The 16,616-nt window shown below is 48.5% G+C and overlaps 1 protein-coding gene across 8 annotated transcripts in view; it reads left to right on the forward strand.

Moving 5' to 3' along the window:
* Positions 1-16,616, forward strand: part of IL1R1 (interleukin 1 receptor type 1) — a 131,301-nt gene that overhangs the window by 72,046 nt on the left and 42,639 nt on the right. The window contains exons 1-2 of one of the 8 annotated variants that reach the window (XM_006054064.4): positions 6,919-8,094; positions 8,688-8,815. The exons of 4 other annotated variants lie outside the window; for them this stretch is intronic. The gene's annotated coding sequence lies outside the window, so the exon portion shown is untranslated. Of the gene's footprint in view, positions 1-2,666; positions 3,611-6,918; positions 8,095-8,687; positions 8,816-16,616 lie in introns of those variants that run through there. 3 more of the 8 variants (XM_006054066.4, XM_006054065.4, XM_006054067.4) reach the window with 3 other exon arrangements.

Here is a 16,616-nt window from a genome sequence, read left to right on the forward strand (position 1 = left end):
CAGCTCCATTCTCTTTGGGGGCAAAGTGAACAGGGGTGACTGTTGGACAGCAGTTCATCAGCTGCCAAGTTTTTGCCAAATTGTTTGTTTTGAGAAAAGACAAGAGAAAGGAATAGGTGAGTGTTAATATAACCTTTGGATATTAGGGAAACGATTAAACAACTAGGCATTCTTTTTTTTTAATTTTATTATTATTATTATTATTTTCACTTTACAATATTGTATTGGTTTTGCCATTCTTGAGTCTGCCCAGATTTCCCTTCTGCTTCTGATGTCAGAAGTCATGGCCTCGCGTTACTCTTCTAAGTATCTTCGCTGACAGAGGCTTACTTCTTACGGGTTGTACTATTTCTTGGAAAATCACGGAATAACAACACTAGAAACTAAATCATTCTTGCAGTTAGCATTTGCTGAAAAGTACAAGATTATAAGCCACTTCTCTTACTCTGAATAGTGTATTTAAAGCTAAACCTATTTGACCATCTCATACCTCTCATTTTTCCTTTATTTGCTGGTGAGATAGATATTAAGGAACTCTGTGACTAGGCAGTGTTCAGAGGTGACGATGGAGAAAAGAGATCAGTGTCGTTTTAATTCTGGGAGATGTCGCAGGCTGGGCTGACTTGCCATGGTTCAGGATGGGCCACGGAGAATCGTGGCACATTCCTGAGTGTGGCCATTGCTTCTGGTCTGTTATTATGCTACAAACTCAGTGACTTAAAAAAACAGTGTGTTATTATCACTCATGCTTCTGTGGGTTGAGGGGACTCAGCTGGGAGGTTTTCCTTTGGTGCCCCTCCTGGGTATGTAGTCAGATAGTAGCTGACTAGAGTTGACTGGCTTAACATCCAAGATGGCTCTCCCATGGCTGGGGTAGGTCCTGGCTGTCAGCTGGGGCTGTGGACTGGGGTATATCTATGTGGTCTTTATGGGGTTTAAGGTTTCTAATAGTGTGGCAGTCTCCGGAGAGTAATACTTCTTACTAGGCAGCTTTGGGCACCAAGAGAGTCCTCCAAGAGACTCAGGAAGAAGCTGAAAGGTTTCTGATGATCTTGCCCCAGAAGTCCCAGAAATTCCATTCTACCTCATTTTATTGGTTGGAATTGGTTGAGTAAGTCACTGATTTAAGGGGATGCCAGATTCAAGGGAAGGGAAATCTGACTTTGCCTCTAAATTAAAGGAGGAGTAGAGAATTTTCATCCACCTTTAATATATTTGTTTAGTCACTCAGTCGTGTCCGACTCTTTGGGACCCCATGGACTGTAGCCTGCCAGGCTCCTCTGTCCATGGGATTCTCCAGGCAAGAATACTGGAGTAGGTTGCCATGCCCTCCTTCAGGGGCTCTTCCCAAGCCAAGGATCGAATTTGCATCTCCTGTGTTGATAGGTGGATTCTTTACCACTGAGCCCCTGGAAAATCCCTTTAATGTATTACAGTGATCACGTTGAAAGGAAGGAAACCACTTAAAGAAATTAATTTGGCAGTTATATTCCAAAAGGATCAAAGGGTTGAGAGATTGCAACATCTGGATTTTGGAAGGTGCTTGGGTGCTCGGGGAAAAGGGAAGGTGACCAGTTCCAGAATCTTGTAGAAAACCAATGATGCTGGGACAGTGTAGAGTTACAAGGAAAGAACATTAGACTGAGAACTGTGTTTAAGGAAAGCGGTACTCTTGTTACGTATTTTGTGTATGACTAAGCACAAAAGGTTCGCTCAGCCCTTTTTTTTTTTGATGACACAGGGAAGTTGGTAACAGCTGCCTTTTGGATGGTGATAGATGACGTGATCATACGTGGTTTTGTGTTATGTGTTGAACCAGTCACCAAGTCTAAGACAGCCTGGTATAAAAGAGAAGGCCCACCAGTCCAGTTCTGCCAGGTTGCTAACAATTCTTGGAAGTTACTAAGGCAGTCAGCCATTGGAACTTGCTGTGTTCTTTCTATGCTAACATGGCAAAAACCAGACATTAGGAGCCTCTGTGGCCATTTACTTTCATTGAACAAGATGAAAACTGCAATTAGAACCAAGAGTTGGCAGCGCTGCCTGCCGTGTGTGTCTTTTCTTCTTCACAAAGGAGGTTATGTGCATGTGTGTGCGTGCTCAGTTGTGTCTGACTCTTTGCAACCCTGTGGACTAAAGCCCGGCAGGCTCCTCTGTCCATGGGATTTTCCAGGCAAGAATACTGGAGTGCATGTCCATTTCCTCCTGCAGGGGATCTTCCCAGCCCAGGGATTGAACCTGTGTCTCGTGCATCTCCTGCATTGGCAGTGGATTCTTTTACCACTGTGCCACCTGGGAAGCACACAAAGGAGGTTAAGAAGTAGTTTATTTTCCATGGAAGTTTTCTGATATTTTATACTTTCTCCCCAGCTCTCCTCTTCTAGTTCATGTGTAGCTGTCTGATTGGTAAAATTCTTAACAATCAGAGGAACTTGAGTAGAAAGATGATCACAGAAATTTCCATGTCAGAAGGAAGTTTTTCATGCTAACAATTTTTAAATTAAAAAAGTCAAGGAAAAATTGACCTAAAGAAATGAATACACATTCATTCCTTGGGCACTTAACAGTGAGTCCAACATGATGAAGGTCCATATGCTGGCTGTTTGACCTGTGCTCGTGATTGACATCAGAGCCATTGGTCTCCACTGGCTTCTTGTCCAGTTTCACGAGGGCACTGAGATGTCCATCGTCCACCTGAACTCATGGAATTTGTGCTCATTGTGGAGTGATGCTGCTGAGATGCATCATTGATACGCAGCTTCTTCCCTGAAGAGAAAGAACTGGAGGAAATGCCAGCACTGCTCAGGCCCACAGGACTCCTCAGAACAGTGGGTGGTAGCTCATCGGCGCTGTGCTTACTGACACCACGGCTGCTGCCACTATGTGAGTGGGAATGCCTGTCCCTGCTGGGGTGGTAGCCGTTGGAAGGAAGTTCCTCGTGCTTCTCCTTAGGGTCCTTGCTAATATTGTGGGCCCGAATGCTTGCCCGTCCCACAGCCTTCATCAGAAGAGCTGCGTCCTTCTGAAGAAGAAACTTTTACACTTATGTGTAAACTTTACACGTAAACTACTTATGTAGAGAAAGGAAGCCTCCAGCCTGTTAAAGCTACGAAGCTGCGGTGAGAGGACGTAGAAAGAGACATAGATTTAAAAAGTCATTATTTGGAGGCCAGTGGATGGAAAATGTGTGAACGGAGCAAAAAAACTAGACCGTAGAAGGAAGTCCATCTAGGACAGTGGTTTTTAAACCCCTCTCAGGGAACACTGTGGTTCTGTAAACACTTACCGGCAGTTCCATAAATAACAACAACAAAAAGAAACAGGCGTAGCCAGAGTCACAGAGGCCCCTTGTGCCAACATGTAATTTTTGAAAAACTTTTCCATGACTGAAGTCAGCTTAGCGTGTGAAGCCTCATTTCCATCTGATGCCAGCAAAAAAAAAAAAAAAAAAAAAAAAAATCTTGGCAATGCAGAGTTGTTTAGTCTGCACTGGGTTACGGCTCAGTCTCTTTGCATAACCTAAGAGAATCTGTTCAGAACTCTTCCCTCTTCAAGCAGCTTTTTTCCTCTGGACGGTAACCGGGATTCTTCAGACGTGATGGAGGTGGAGGTAGGGAAAGCTTTCGGCTTGTCCTGGGGTCCAGATAAGGGTTCTGCCTGAAGGTCATTCTCTGGACTTACATCCCCCAGTGGAGATTGAGCTTGCCCTGCTGGTTCCAACCTGTGCCAGCTCATCTCAGCCCCCCTGATGTCCCCTTGGAGGGTCTGGGACTCTGAACACTGGACCTAGCAAGGCAGCCTGGCCCAGGCCCAGCATTTCTGTTGTTCAGCTGCCCCTTGGCCTGGGCCATGCTGGACCCCAGTCTTTGCTACGACATGGGTGGTGTCCAGGGCTACACCTCGGGGAGCCCAGGGATTCTGGTCTCTTCCAGAGTCCCCTCAAGCCTCCTCTCTCGGGAGGAGGCCAGGGTCTCTCTTTTGCTTGGTGGCAGGGGAGAATGGGGTGCTGAGTCTCCTCTCAGTGACTGTCCAGGGTCAGCACACACCAGGCATTTCTTCTCTGCTTTCCTTCTTGCCTCCTGCTGAACGCTGCTCCTCTGGGTGGGAAAAATACCTTGCGCTCGTTACATGAATGTACATCCTTCTGAACTCGATGGTTTATGATATAAATGAGAGGCTCAGAGTTCACCAGCATTTTAGCTTTGGGGAGTCAAGGAAACAAGCACATAAATGCTCCCTCTTTAGAGCTGTCATGTCTGGCCTGAATGTTCACAATGGGCAGTCCTTCAAAGTGTCATGCCTCATTGGCCACGGGCAGAGTCTTGTGTTTCAGACCATGAGAGCATGCTGTACCAGTCGACCAGGTGCTGTTTCTTTCATGCATTGTAAGATGGTCCTCCTGAAGAGGGTCACGTGATCTAAGGAGCTTGACGGGTAGGAGAGAGACTGAAAATTCTCAGGGAATACAGTCTTTCTTAGACTTCCCTGTAGCTCAAACGGTAAAGAATCTGCCTGCGATGCAGGAGACCAGGGTTCGATCCCTGGGTTAGGAAGTACCTCTGGAGAAGGGAATGGCAATCCACTCCAGTATTCTTGCCTGGAGAATTCCATGGACAGAGAAGCCTGCCAGGCTACAGCCCATGGGGTCGCAAAGAGTCGGACACGACTGAGCGACTAACACACACAGTCTCTCTTAAGGAAGGTGGTCTGGAGGGTAGCAGGCAGTCGAGTCTCCCAAGTGAGAGTCTCAGAGATGGGAGAGGAGTGAGGGACATGCACTCCAGAAGTGTTCTGTTGTTTCTGTTGCTCACACACTTCTGTCAAACTACATGTGTCATTATTTTCATGAAAGGTCTCTGACCTAAAGTATACCCTGCATCTACAGTATCTGTGCGATGCTGAGACCAGAGCAGACAGTGACTTATGTGACAGTCTCCACCTTCTGAAGCCTCCAACCCAGGGTGGACCAGGGCAGGTGGGCACACCTGTTACCTAGGAAACAGAGGGAGGAGGAGCCAGGGAAGGCATTCAGCACAGCTGAGTGAGGGAGATGATGATTTCAGGATCCCAGCAGAACAGTGGTCACAGGTGAGAAGGGCAGGCCTTCAGGTCTCATCCCCACAATGGGGGGCTGTTTGAGGGTCCTCCTTGGGTCTATGGGCCCAGGCATCTAGCAGAACAGCTGGGGTAGGGGTTTGTCCGAGGCATCAGAACATAAAGAAAAATGAAAATGTAATTATTATTTCTACATGATCACACAAATCAATTTTACTTTCTACTTGTAAATGACTTTAAAAACTTCCATTGCATAAACAGTAAGACAGTTGTATCACTTCTGGGCTAGTTCTGCAGTGTTCAGCTGGTCCCCCCATGTCAGTTTCATTAACTGCCACTTGGACACATGCGATGAAGCAGTTTCAAGTGGAAGATGCAGAGAATCGGCAGCACTGTCAGTCTGGACACACACTTGTTTGCAATCCTGCACACGTGTTGCAATCCCCTGGGTCTACGGTGACACATGTTGTTCAGTCTCTAAGTAGTTCTGACTCTTTGCAACCCCATGGACTGCAGCACACCAGGCTTTGAGTTTGCTCAAACTCATGTCCATTGAGTTGGTGATACCATCCAACCATCTCACCCTCTGTCGTCCCCATCTCCTCCTGCCTTCAATCTTTCCCAGCATTAGGGTCTTTTCCACTGAGTCAGCTTTTTGCATCATGTGGCCAAATTGTTGGGAGCTTCAGCATCAGTCCTTCCAGTGAATATTCCGGGTTGATTTCCTTTAGGATTGACTGGTTTTATCTCCTTGCAATCCAAGGGACTGCAGTGGCACTAGTGGTAAAGAAATTGCCAGCCAATGCAGGAGACCTAAGAGACAAGGGTTTGATCCCTGGGTCAGGAAGATCCCTTGGAGGAGGACATGGCAACCCACTCCAGTATTATTGCCTGGAAAACTCCATGGACAGAGGAGCCTGGTGGGCTACACAGTCCATGGGGTTGCAAAGGGTTGGACATGACTGAAGCGATTTAGCGCACATGCACGGGAGCTTTCAAAATTCTGATATTTGGGTGTCAGCCGCAGAGATTCTGATGACACTTATCTGAGCATCAGCAGTCCAGATCCTCTCGGTGATTCTAACATGCAAGTTGGGTTTTGAGAACCATCACCTAAATAGAAATTCACTACGAGATGGGACAGGTGACGAGTTCTCATAATGCTTTATCACCAGCCCCAAATTGAAGCCTGTTCCTCCGAGAAAGAGGATCCATATGAACTCTCAGTTCAGTTCAGTTCAGTCGCTCAGTCGTGTCCGACTCTTTGCAACCCCGTGAATCGCAGCACGCCAGGCCTCCCTGTCCATCACCAACTCCCGGAGTTCACTGAGACTCACGTCCATCGAGTCAGTGATGCCATCCAGCCATCTCATCCTCTGTCGTCCCCTTCTCCTCCTGCCCCCAATCCCTCCCAGCATCAGAGTCTTTTCCAATGAGTCAACTCTTCGCATGAGGTGGCCAAAGTACTGGAGTTTCAGCTTTAGCATCATTCCTTCCAAAGAAATCCCAGGGCTGATCTCCTTCAGAATGGACTGGTTGGATCTCCTTGCAATCCAAGGGACTCTCAAGAGTCTTCTCCAACACCACAGTTCAAAAGCATCAGTTCTTCGGTGCTGAGCCTTCTTCACAGTCCAGCTCTCACATCCATACATGACCACAGGAAAAACCATAGCCTTGACTAGACGGACCTTTGTTGGCAAAGTAACGTCTCTGCTTTTGAATATGCTGTCTAGGTTGGTCATAACTTTCCTTTCAAGGAGTAAGCGTCTTTTAATTTCATGGCTGCAATTACCATCTGCAGTGATTTTGGAGCCCTCCAAAATAAAGTCTGACACTGTTTCCACTGTTTCCCCATCTATTTCCCATATGAACTCTGGAACCAGATAAAAGAAAAAGAAAAAAAAAAGAGAACAATATCATCATTTGTGGTCTCAAGACAGGCATTAGAGCAGAAGAGCTGTGGCTGCTGGACGATTTATGCTTTCTTCCATCTCAGAATTATCTGGGGCAGCTGAAGTTGTCTCAGTTCCTGAGTTTCTGATGTGGATATCAAGAGATGGGTGAGGGACACCAGCGTCTGCCCAGGCGGGAAGGGATACAGGAAGGGGTGGTGTGTTCTATTAGGAAGGAAACAATCATCGTTGACTCCGTGTCTCCTGGGAGGTTGGCCTATGAAGTCCTCAAAACAAGCTGGGGGCCAGTCACTCGCTGGAGGCACAGATTGGAAAGGGAAGGGTTCCTTGGAACCAAGGGGGTGCACTGGGACTTCAGCCTCCTCCCTCCGCCCACCCTCCCCAGGGAGGTGTAGGTGTGACCCATTCATTGCATTCCTCTGAGTTCAAAACGAACTTAAGTGAGTTTTAAGCTTAAAAGCCCACGAGGTCTGGCCAGGAAGTCTGATACCAAGATTGGACCACATGCACTGCTGTTCTCTTGTCCGGACCCAGAAGAGTAACAGTAAAAGCAGCAGGTGATTTGTGGAGCATCAACTCTGCGCCTGGCCCCAGGTTTACGGCCATTAGCGCCTTGAAACCCCACAACTGCTCCACGAGGTGGGGGCTGTTAAGATCCCTTTTCGCAGACGAGGAAACGGCGGTTCAGAGAAGTTCAACAAAGCGCCTGAGGCTTGCTGAAGGTCAGGCTTGGGGACAGGAGTGTGAGCGTACCTGGGGTCGAGAGCTCCACTGGAAATCGTGCCCAGGGGCCCCGCCGTGGGGGTGGGAGACATGCACGGGGCCGAGGTCACACTGAGTCATCCCCTCTCTGTCCCGAGGGGCGCGCGGCCGCCGTCCTGGGTCCTGCGCGGGGATGCCAAGGGGAGGGTGGCGCCGGAAGGGGCCGGCAGTCTCCCGGCTCCGCGGTGGGGCGGAGTGGGAGCCGTCCCCGCCCCAGCGGAACCGCGCCCCTACTTCCCCGGGCGCGAGGAGGCGGAGCCGGCAGGGAGCGCGGGTCCGGGTCCGGACCGTGGGGATGTGATGTGCCGGCTCCCAGGGCGCCTCCGCCCGCCCGGCCTCCCCGCACGCGACCGCCGGGCGCCAGGTAGGAGGGCGGGGGCGAGGTTGGGGTCCGGGGCGGGGGCGGGGGGGGGGGGCGGGAGGGGGACGACTGTCTCCTTGGAACCTTCGCGCGGGGCGTCCCCTTTCCCTGCACAGCGCGCAGAAAGCGAGCGTCCTTTCCTCCTACTCTTGGTTGTCAGTTTGTCTTGTAAGAAGGTGATGGCGGTTTAATCTGTGTTTTGTTGTTCTTTTTGCGGGGAGGGTGGTTGTTTTTATTCCTGTGTGAACCAGGAGTAAAAGTTGTTCAAATCTGTCTTTGGGGAACTTGGCAGTCTTTCTGGAGGTTTATTCTAGGGTGTGTCTGTAAGTTGCTTGCAGGCGTTTTAGTCCTGCCAAGTTGAACTGGTTTGGGAGCGGCCCTCTTAGGGCTTTGGGCTGGAAAGGGTTGTCTCCTGGAGGAGATAGTTATGAATGCCCTAACCACCGTGGGGAAGGGTAAGTTGTGGCTTCTCCAGATGAAGGTTGACACTGAGTGGTGTAGCTGCAGACACTAGGGTGCCACTCATTCATAACAGCATGCACCACACTTTACAGTTTATAAGACCGTTTATACTTAATGCTCTTTTATCCTCCCAGCAGTCTCCCGAGAGACACGCGATTATCACCCTCCTGTTACAGCGGAGGAAACAGAAGCTTAGATGGGGTGATTACCTTGGTGGAGGGCTGGCACCCAGAAGGAGACAGAGACCTCTGGACTCCACATGGTATGTGCTAAGGCGCTCAGTCATGTCTGACTTTCTGTGACCCCATGGGCTGTAGCCGGCCGGGCTCCTCTGTCCATGGGATTCTCCAAGCAAGAATACTGGAGTGGGTTGTCATTCCCTTCCCGACCCAGGGATCAAACCCCCGTCTCGTGTGTCTCCTGCATTGGCAGGTGGGTTCTTTCTTACCTATTTTATATCCTATTCAGTACTCCATTTAGTATTTTGTAGTCATACCCCCTGGTGCTCAGATGGTAAAGAATCTCCCCACGATGCAGGAGACCTGAATTCGATCTCTGGGTTGGGAAGATCCTCTGGAGAAGGGAATGGCAACCCACTCCAGTATTCTGCCTAGAGAGTTCCATGGACAGGGAGCCTGGCAGGCTACAGTCCATGGGTTCACAAAGAGTCAGACATGACTGAACGACTAAACAACAGTTTACTTAACAAATGTTTATCGAGTGTCTACTGTGTGCCGGGTACTCTTCTATGATAAGTACTGAGGATAGAGTAGTGAACAAGATGGGTGCTAATCGCTGTCCTTGATTGGACAGGAGTCTGCTTGGTGAGGTAGAGGGCATTGGCGGTCTCTCTGCCTAATGGGATTCTTGGAGATTTGTCCCAGTGGACAAAGTGTGCTTGTCCTGGGCATCACTCGATACACTCTGGCTCAGCCGTGCTCCTGGACAGGAACAGATGGAGAGCCTGTGACTGGGCTGCATCCGTGGCAGCCATGTCCATCTGGAAGTAGGCAGAGAGGTCGTGGAGAGCATCTCACTGATCAAAGTGGCAAAGCTGGACAACCGCAGTGAAGCTCCCATAGCACTGGGGTTAGGGAAGCACAGGGGTTATTCTTAATGCTATTAACATGTGACAAACTCAATGTGAACACACCGCTTTGAAGGACAGGAGTCGTCAGGGACTCTGCCTCCTGTTGCTCCCCGTCTGCTGCTGTCAGCCGGCAGTTGCCTGTGTTCTCCTGTCTTCCAGGGTGTCAGGTGGGCTGACAGGATCTGCACTGTGAGCAGCTTTGCCCCCCCTTGAACCCCATTAGGTGCTGGGGCCCCAGGCAGTGCTGGCACGGCCTCCTGGCTGTGGCACGCGGGAACTTGCAGAGTGATCTCACCGAGTGTGGGACGGGGCTGGCTTCCCCAGGGCTGTGGGTTACCAGCATACTTTGGAGTTCAGCACCATGAATTAAAAACAGGAAGAAAGCAAAACAACAGTGGAGACAAGGACGTCCCTGGTGGTCCCATGGTTAAGACGTCACCTTCCAAGGCAGGAGGTGTGGGTTCATTCCCTGGTCAGGGGAGCTGACATCCCACATGCCACAGGGCCAAAAAACCAAACATAAAACAGAAGCAATGTTGTAATAAATGTTGTAATAAAGATGATACACATCAAAAAAATTTTAAAGTGGAGACAAAGTGAAATCTAGAAATGTATAAGGTAAAGCTTGATGAACTATGTACTTTTAAAAATTGAAGTATAGTTGCAAAATTCAGTTTGCAGATTCTTTCCCATCATTTTTTTTAGTTTATTTTTAATTGGAGGATAATTGCTTTACAGTGTTGTGTTGTCTTCTGCGATACAACAGCGTGAATCAGCCGTAAATATTTATATGTCCTGTCCCTCTTGAACCTTCCCCCCTGCCCTGCACCCATTATGGCTTATCACAGGATATTGAGTAAAGTTTGCTGTGGTATACAGTAGGCCATTGTTGTTTACTTTATAGGTACTAGTGTGTACCTTAGGGGCTTCCCTGGTAGCCCAGATGGTAAAGAATTGGCCTGCAATGCAGGAAATCTGGGTTCAGTCCCTGAGTTGGGAAGATCCCCTGGAGAAAGGAATGGGAACCCACTCCAGTATCCTCACCTGGGAAATCCCATGGACAGAGGAGCATGGTGGCCTACAGTCCATGGGGTCGCAAAGAGTTGGGCATGACTGAGTGACTAACACTTTCACTCTCCTTCAGTGTGTACCTTATTGGGTGACCCCAGTGGGGCTGCAGGAACAAAAGAAAGCACAGTGCTCCGTCCTGCCGGCTTCTCAGCCCCGCCCAGGGCACTCTCAGCACTGCTGGATGGGACTGCAGCGCAAACTAACAAGCATCTTGGGGTGTGCCCGGGGCACTGGTGTTCCTAGAGTCCCCAGGGTGGTTCTAACAAGTAGCTGAGGCCGACAACACCAACACATTTTCCTGCAGGTACCTGGCATAGCACAGCCTCCCGTGTCTTCAAGATGAGAAAGACGTGCTCAGAAGATGCAAAAGCATTCCTGGTAGAGAGAAGCAGGCACTCGCTCCTGAGAGTCCCCATTTAAGAGGTACAGAGTACAAGTACCTGTACCTGATTCCTGATATCGGGCCATCTCTCAAATGACCCCCACTAAAGTGCAGTTTGGTAGCTGGGTTTCAGGGGGACTCAGGGTGCTGTTGATGGAGGAGCAGCTTGGCATTCCAGGCTCTGCAGAGCTGGCTTCCCAAACCAGAGAACTCATGAAATGGAAGTGTCAGTCAGTGGTGTCTGGCTCTTTGCAACCCCATGGACTGTAGCCCACCAGGCTCTTCTGTCCATGGGATTCTCTAGGCAAGAACACTAGAATGGGTTGCCATGCCCTAGTCCAAGGGATCTTCCCAACCCAGGGATCGAACCCAGATCTCCTGCATTGCAGGCAGATTCTTTACCATCTGAGCCCCTAGGGAACTCATGGACCCCTGAAAATACAGCCAATGGCTCCTGACCAAGAGTCAAATTGAGTCAGATGCTATCACTTTAGACAGGTGCTTCTCACCTCACTCAAAACCGAATATCCTCCCCCTTTTTATTTCTTTTTTTAGTTTTTAAATTATGAAAGTATGATAACACAGTTACAGGACACTTGGAAAATACACAACAAAACTACATATAGTTGCACTATAAATTATAATTATTTTTAAGTAGATAAATTAATATTTTTAGTTGGAGTTTCAATATCAAATTCTCAAAAATTAATAGAATGAATAGAAAATTAGAAGGAAAAGTAGGCTTGTAAGGCACTATGAACCAATTCAACATAATTAAGATTTATACAGTTTTTGCACAACAGCAGCATACAAATTCTATTCAAGTTCCCATAGACTATAAATCAAGAGACACTGGAATATGTCCAGGGACATAAAACAAGGTGCAAAAATTTCATGGTCTAAACGAATACTCCCTTTTCATGAAAATATTTTAACCCCCCCCTTTACGATTCTGAGTTGATATAATAAAACTTAGCTACAACATAATTTCCAAATAATATAGTAGTCTGTGTAAGGAATAAGTATTGTAATTTGGGTTAAAATGATGTATTTTGGTGTGTAGATGCTTGGGTAGGGGCCAACTGGTCTGATGAAGTCAATGGCGTTTTATGCAGACTGAGTGCAGGGGGTACAAGACGCCTGCCCATGTAGCCTGGAGCAGACACATGGTCCACACACCCCTAGGTGAGGACTGACTGGTGATCAGGGTCTGAGTGGTGATGGGAGGCCAGTCTTCCCTCCGTTTTCACAGTGATTGCATCCCAGGAAAATTCAGGATCTATGAAACTGTGCCAGCAAAATATATTTTATCCCAGTGGAGGATGGAGTAGGGGTGCCAGGCTCCCAGAGTGGTAAACGATGCTTCTGTCAGCATGAAGGTCTGTGGGAGCCTGGAATTCAAGCAGGATGAGGGCCAGGTCTTCACTGTTGGGTGGGAGGGTGCTATTCCAGATGTGTGGCATCCATGGTCTCTGCCACTAAATGACCACCCAGAGTCCCCTTCCCCACAGTTGCCAAAATGCTCCCTTGAGGAGCGTGCTGGCCCCACTGAGAACCACTGCTTTTGCTGCATCGGTTGGTAGTAAGTAATGAAAACAGGTGTGCGCCCTGAAACAGCAAGGCACCTAGGGTAGCCGGAGCTTCCCAGGTGACTCAGTGGTAAAGAACCTGCATGCCAGCGCAGGAGACCAGGGTTTGATCCCTGGGTCAGGAAGATCCCCTGGAGAAGGACTTGGCACCCCACTCTGGTGTTCTTGCCTGGAGAATCCCATGGACAGAGGAGCCTGTCGGGCTGCTCTACATGGGGTTGCAGAAGAGTTGGACATGACCTAGTGACTAAACACGAGAATAGCAGCAGGTGTGAGCTGGCCATCGGGGGCGCACACGCACTAACTGTCAGAAGGTTGTAGAGGAGATGATAGAAATCAGCCTGGTGGGGCCATGTGCATTACGGGGAGGTGCCTGCTCAGAGGCTCACAGGAACTTCAGAGGAGATGGAAATGGAAATGTCTGTATCCTGATGGGGGTGTTTCTGGTGTCTGCAGTAGTTAGTCCTGGTTTATGGGATTGTAGACTTAAGATTTGTTGTGTGTTTTACTGTGTGCATGGTTTACTTCAGTAAGAAAAAACCGCAGGAGTGAAAACACTGAAAGATTCTTGCAGAGACTGGTGCTCTGAGACTCATCTGTGGACCCCACTCTGGGAAGCGGGACTGTTCTCACCTGAGCAGGAGCCAGTGCTCCAGGCATCTCCTCTCTCCCTGTTGACTCTGCAAGTCTTGTGTGGCTGCCCTCGGTCTCAGAGCCTTTGGCAAGTGTCTGGGTTGGGGCTGTGCCGGAGGATAAGATGGTGGAAGAGGCGAGGCAGTGTGCTTAACACATTATTGACCAGAGGCATAGCAAAACGCCTTTTGTTGCCCAGATGTTAGTGACTGGAGACCTTTCAGTATTCACTTACATAACAATCTGCAGGCCACAGGCATTAGTTTCTGCAGAAGTCCCCGGTCAACAGATTAAAAAGGCACCAGGGATGGAGACCGGGGTCACTTCTATCACTCACTCTGGTTTCTCTCGTCCAGGAGTCCGAGGAAGGCAGAGTGGAGACCTTGCCAAACTCCAGCCTGGAGGTCAAGGGCGTTCCTGTCTGTAGCCCACTTGTGACAGTAATCACTTCCCTCCGTGCCTCATTTTCACCTCTTCCCTGAAAACCCATGTGACAGCACCAATATGGTGCTGTGTAAGAGCTGAATAGCTTAGGATTCCTAGCAACACCGGAAACCTCTGTGGCTATTTTTACTTTATCTTCATGTCCTGTTTGCTATAATCCTTATGATAAAACCCCAAAACTTTCCTTTCCCTGTTTGTTTGGGTAACTAAGTCAGTTCTGTGAGCTACACTTTTGGATCTGTCTGCTGATAGGAATATTGCCAATATCTCAGGGGTTTTTGGACTTTGGGGTTTTGGGGGGAGTATGTATATTCCTGCCGCTTCTGGTGGGATGGTTTTTTTGGTCAGAGTCATGGAAAGCTCTTTCTAGGGGGGAGGATGGGTGATGGCCATGCTGGTCATGTGGTTGAGGTTTAGGACGTGTCGTTCATCTCTGCAGAATGGGGCAGTCATGTCACTCAGGAGCACACTGTGGGGACCCCAGGCGGACACGTCCACGCTCTCCTTCCCGGTGCAGAGCCTGTCTGGGGTCCTCTCTGTCCTTGGGGTTAGTGTCCAGCCTTGTGGGTGTGTCAGGGGGGCTGAGGAGAGGGGACTGTGGTGCTCACCCAGGACAGTGCCTCTCAGATTTTACCTCCAAAATGTTCCTCTTGGAAAATCAAGAGTGGATGCTCGGTTGAGCACGCCATGATGTCACCTTAAAGGACGATTTTTTGTCTTGTGTTTTATCTCTTGGAGACTTTTCTTTCTGCTTCATGACATAGTCCTGTATCCTCTAATATAAAAATTACTAATATAAAATGTAATTAATTTTATATTAATATAAATGTTTATGTTAATGTTATTGATACATATTAATATAAAAGTTTATAGTATATTTAAATATATATTTAAATTACATTTAATTTATTATTTTATTTTAATGTAATATATTGTATTAATGTATATATAACATAACATTTTACATTAATATAAAATAATAAATAATTCATTTTATATTAATATAAAAACTCCCCCCAGAGAATCCTCATGGAGAATCATTGCTGCAGGAAGATAGACACTGAGCTCCCTGGCCATTGGCAGCATCTCTCTGGGACTTTGCTTTTAAGAAACAAAGACTGGTGTAAACACAGAATTCTAAAGTATTTTCCACCATCATGTAGTTCTCTGGCTTTATAAGTTCTTTTACTGCCTTGTCTTTAAAACTGACATTTTTAGTTTTAATATTGACTGTTTAATAGCTGGCTGAATGCTTGTTGGAGGTGAAGGTCCTCATTATGGGCTTCATTTTAATACCATAATCCATTCCCCATGCATGTTTCCACTAATTTTCCATAGAGCATGTGGGTGGTGACATTTCATAAGTCTTATAGTCTTTGCTTTCCCTGGGGACTCATACACCGTCTCTTTTTATTATAGGTGAATTAGTTAGCACGTCATTCTTTGAATATTTCTCCATTATGTCAGGCACACATGTAGGCTGTGCCTGTTAATGTTTGGGATGAGACATCATATTAAATGATTCCATCTGTGTCTGTACAGGGAGACACAGAGTTTACAGGGAGACGCTCAGTGTGGAGAGTGAGTTGGCATGAAGTGGAAATATGGAAAGTACCATTAGGATTTCCTTTATATGGCTCAGCTGGTAAAGAATCCGTCTGCTATGTGGGAGATCTGGGTTTGATCCCTAGGTTGGGAAGATCCCCTAGAGAAAGAAATGACAACCCACTCCAGTATTCTGGCCTGGGGAATGTCATGGACTCAATAGTCCATGGGGTCACAAAGAGTCAGACACGACTGAGCGACTTTCACTTTACTTCCCTTCTGTATTGAGAGGCAGGGCTCTGCTACTTCAGGTCTCTGGAAGAGGGAGGGGCTCCTTAGGGCTACAATATGCCTCCTTGGGTTTCTGCAGAAACTTCCCTTAAACTGGGATAGGCTAGATCCCACCCAGGCCCTGTATTTTTTGTTTGCTTTTGGTTTTGGTTGTGTGGCATGTGGAATCTTAGTTTCCCCGACCAGGAATTGAACCTGTGCCCACCCCCCACACCCCCCACACACACAGTGGGAGCACAGAGTCTTAACCATTGGTATGGTATGTGTGCTTGGGCATGTCTGACTCTTTGTGATTCCAAGGACTGTAGCCCACCAGGCCGCTCTGTCCACGGGATTCTCCAGGCAAGAATACTGGAGTGGGTTGCCATTTCCTTCTCCAGGAGATCTTCCCATCTAGGGATTAAACCTATGTCTCCAGCATCTTCTGCATTAGCTGGCATATTCTTTACCGCTGAACCACTTGGGAAGCCCCTTAACCACTGAACCACCAGGGAAGTCCCCCAGACCCCGTACTTTGGGGGCTTCTGCCCTGCTTATCAGCTGGCCACAGGCCTCTGCATGGCCAGGAGTCTTAGAGCTTAGAGGATGGTCCAGAACCCAGGAGCCCTGGAATTCCCTGCCCAGATAGCCTGCCCTCAGATTCCAGGGTGGATGCAGGCCTCTTTCCCAATAGTCCTCTGTGGACTCCAAGGCCTGAGGGCCTCCCTGGTCTGCAGAGTGGCCAGGGCTATATGCAGGGTGGGAGAGGGGAGGGTGGGGATGCCTGCCTGTGGGCACGCTAAGGGCCCCCACAGTATGGGATGGAGCTGGGGGCAGGCCGGGGAGTCAGGCTTGGAGCTTACTGTGGATAGAGACCCCCTCAACCCCACGTAGCAAGGCCCCCTGTAGGCTCTGTGTGGACGGTGCAGCCCAGACACACGTGTGTCTTCCTGCATCTTCTGTGTGTGCCTGCCGTGTGTGTGTGCCTGCCGTGTGTGTGCGCCTGCCGTGTGCGCGCGTCTGCCGTGTGTGCGCGCCT

Source organism: Bubalus bubalis, chromosome 12 (assembly GCF_019923935.1).
Source record: "Bubalus bubalis isolate 160015118507 breed Murrah chromosome 12, NDDB_SH_1, whole genome shotgun sequence".
Taxonomy (NCBI): Eukaryota; Metazoa; Chordata; class Mammalia; order Artiodactyla; family Bovidae; genus Bubalus; species Bubalus bubalis.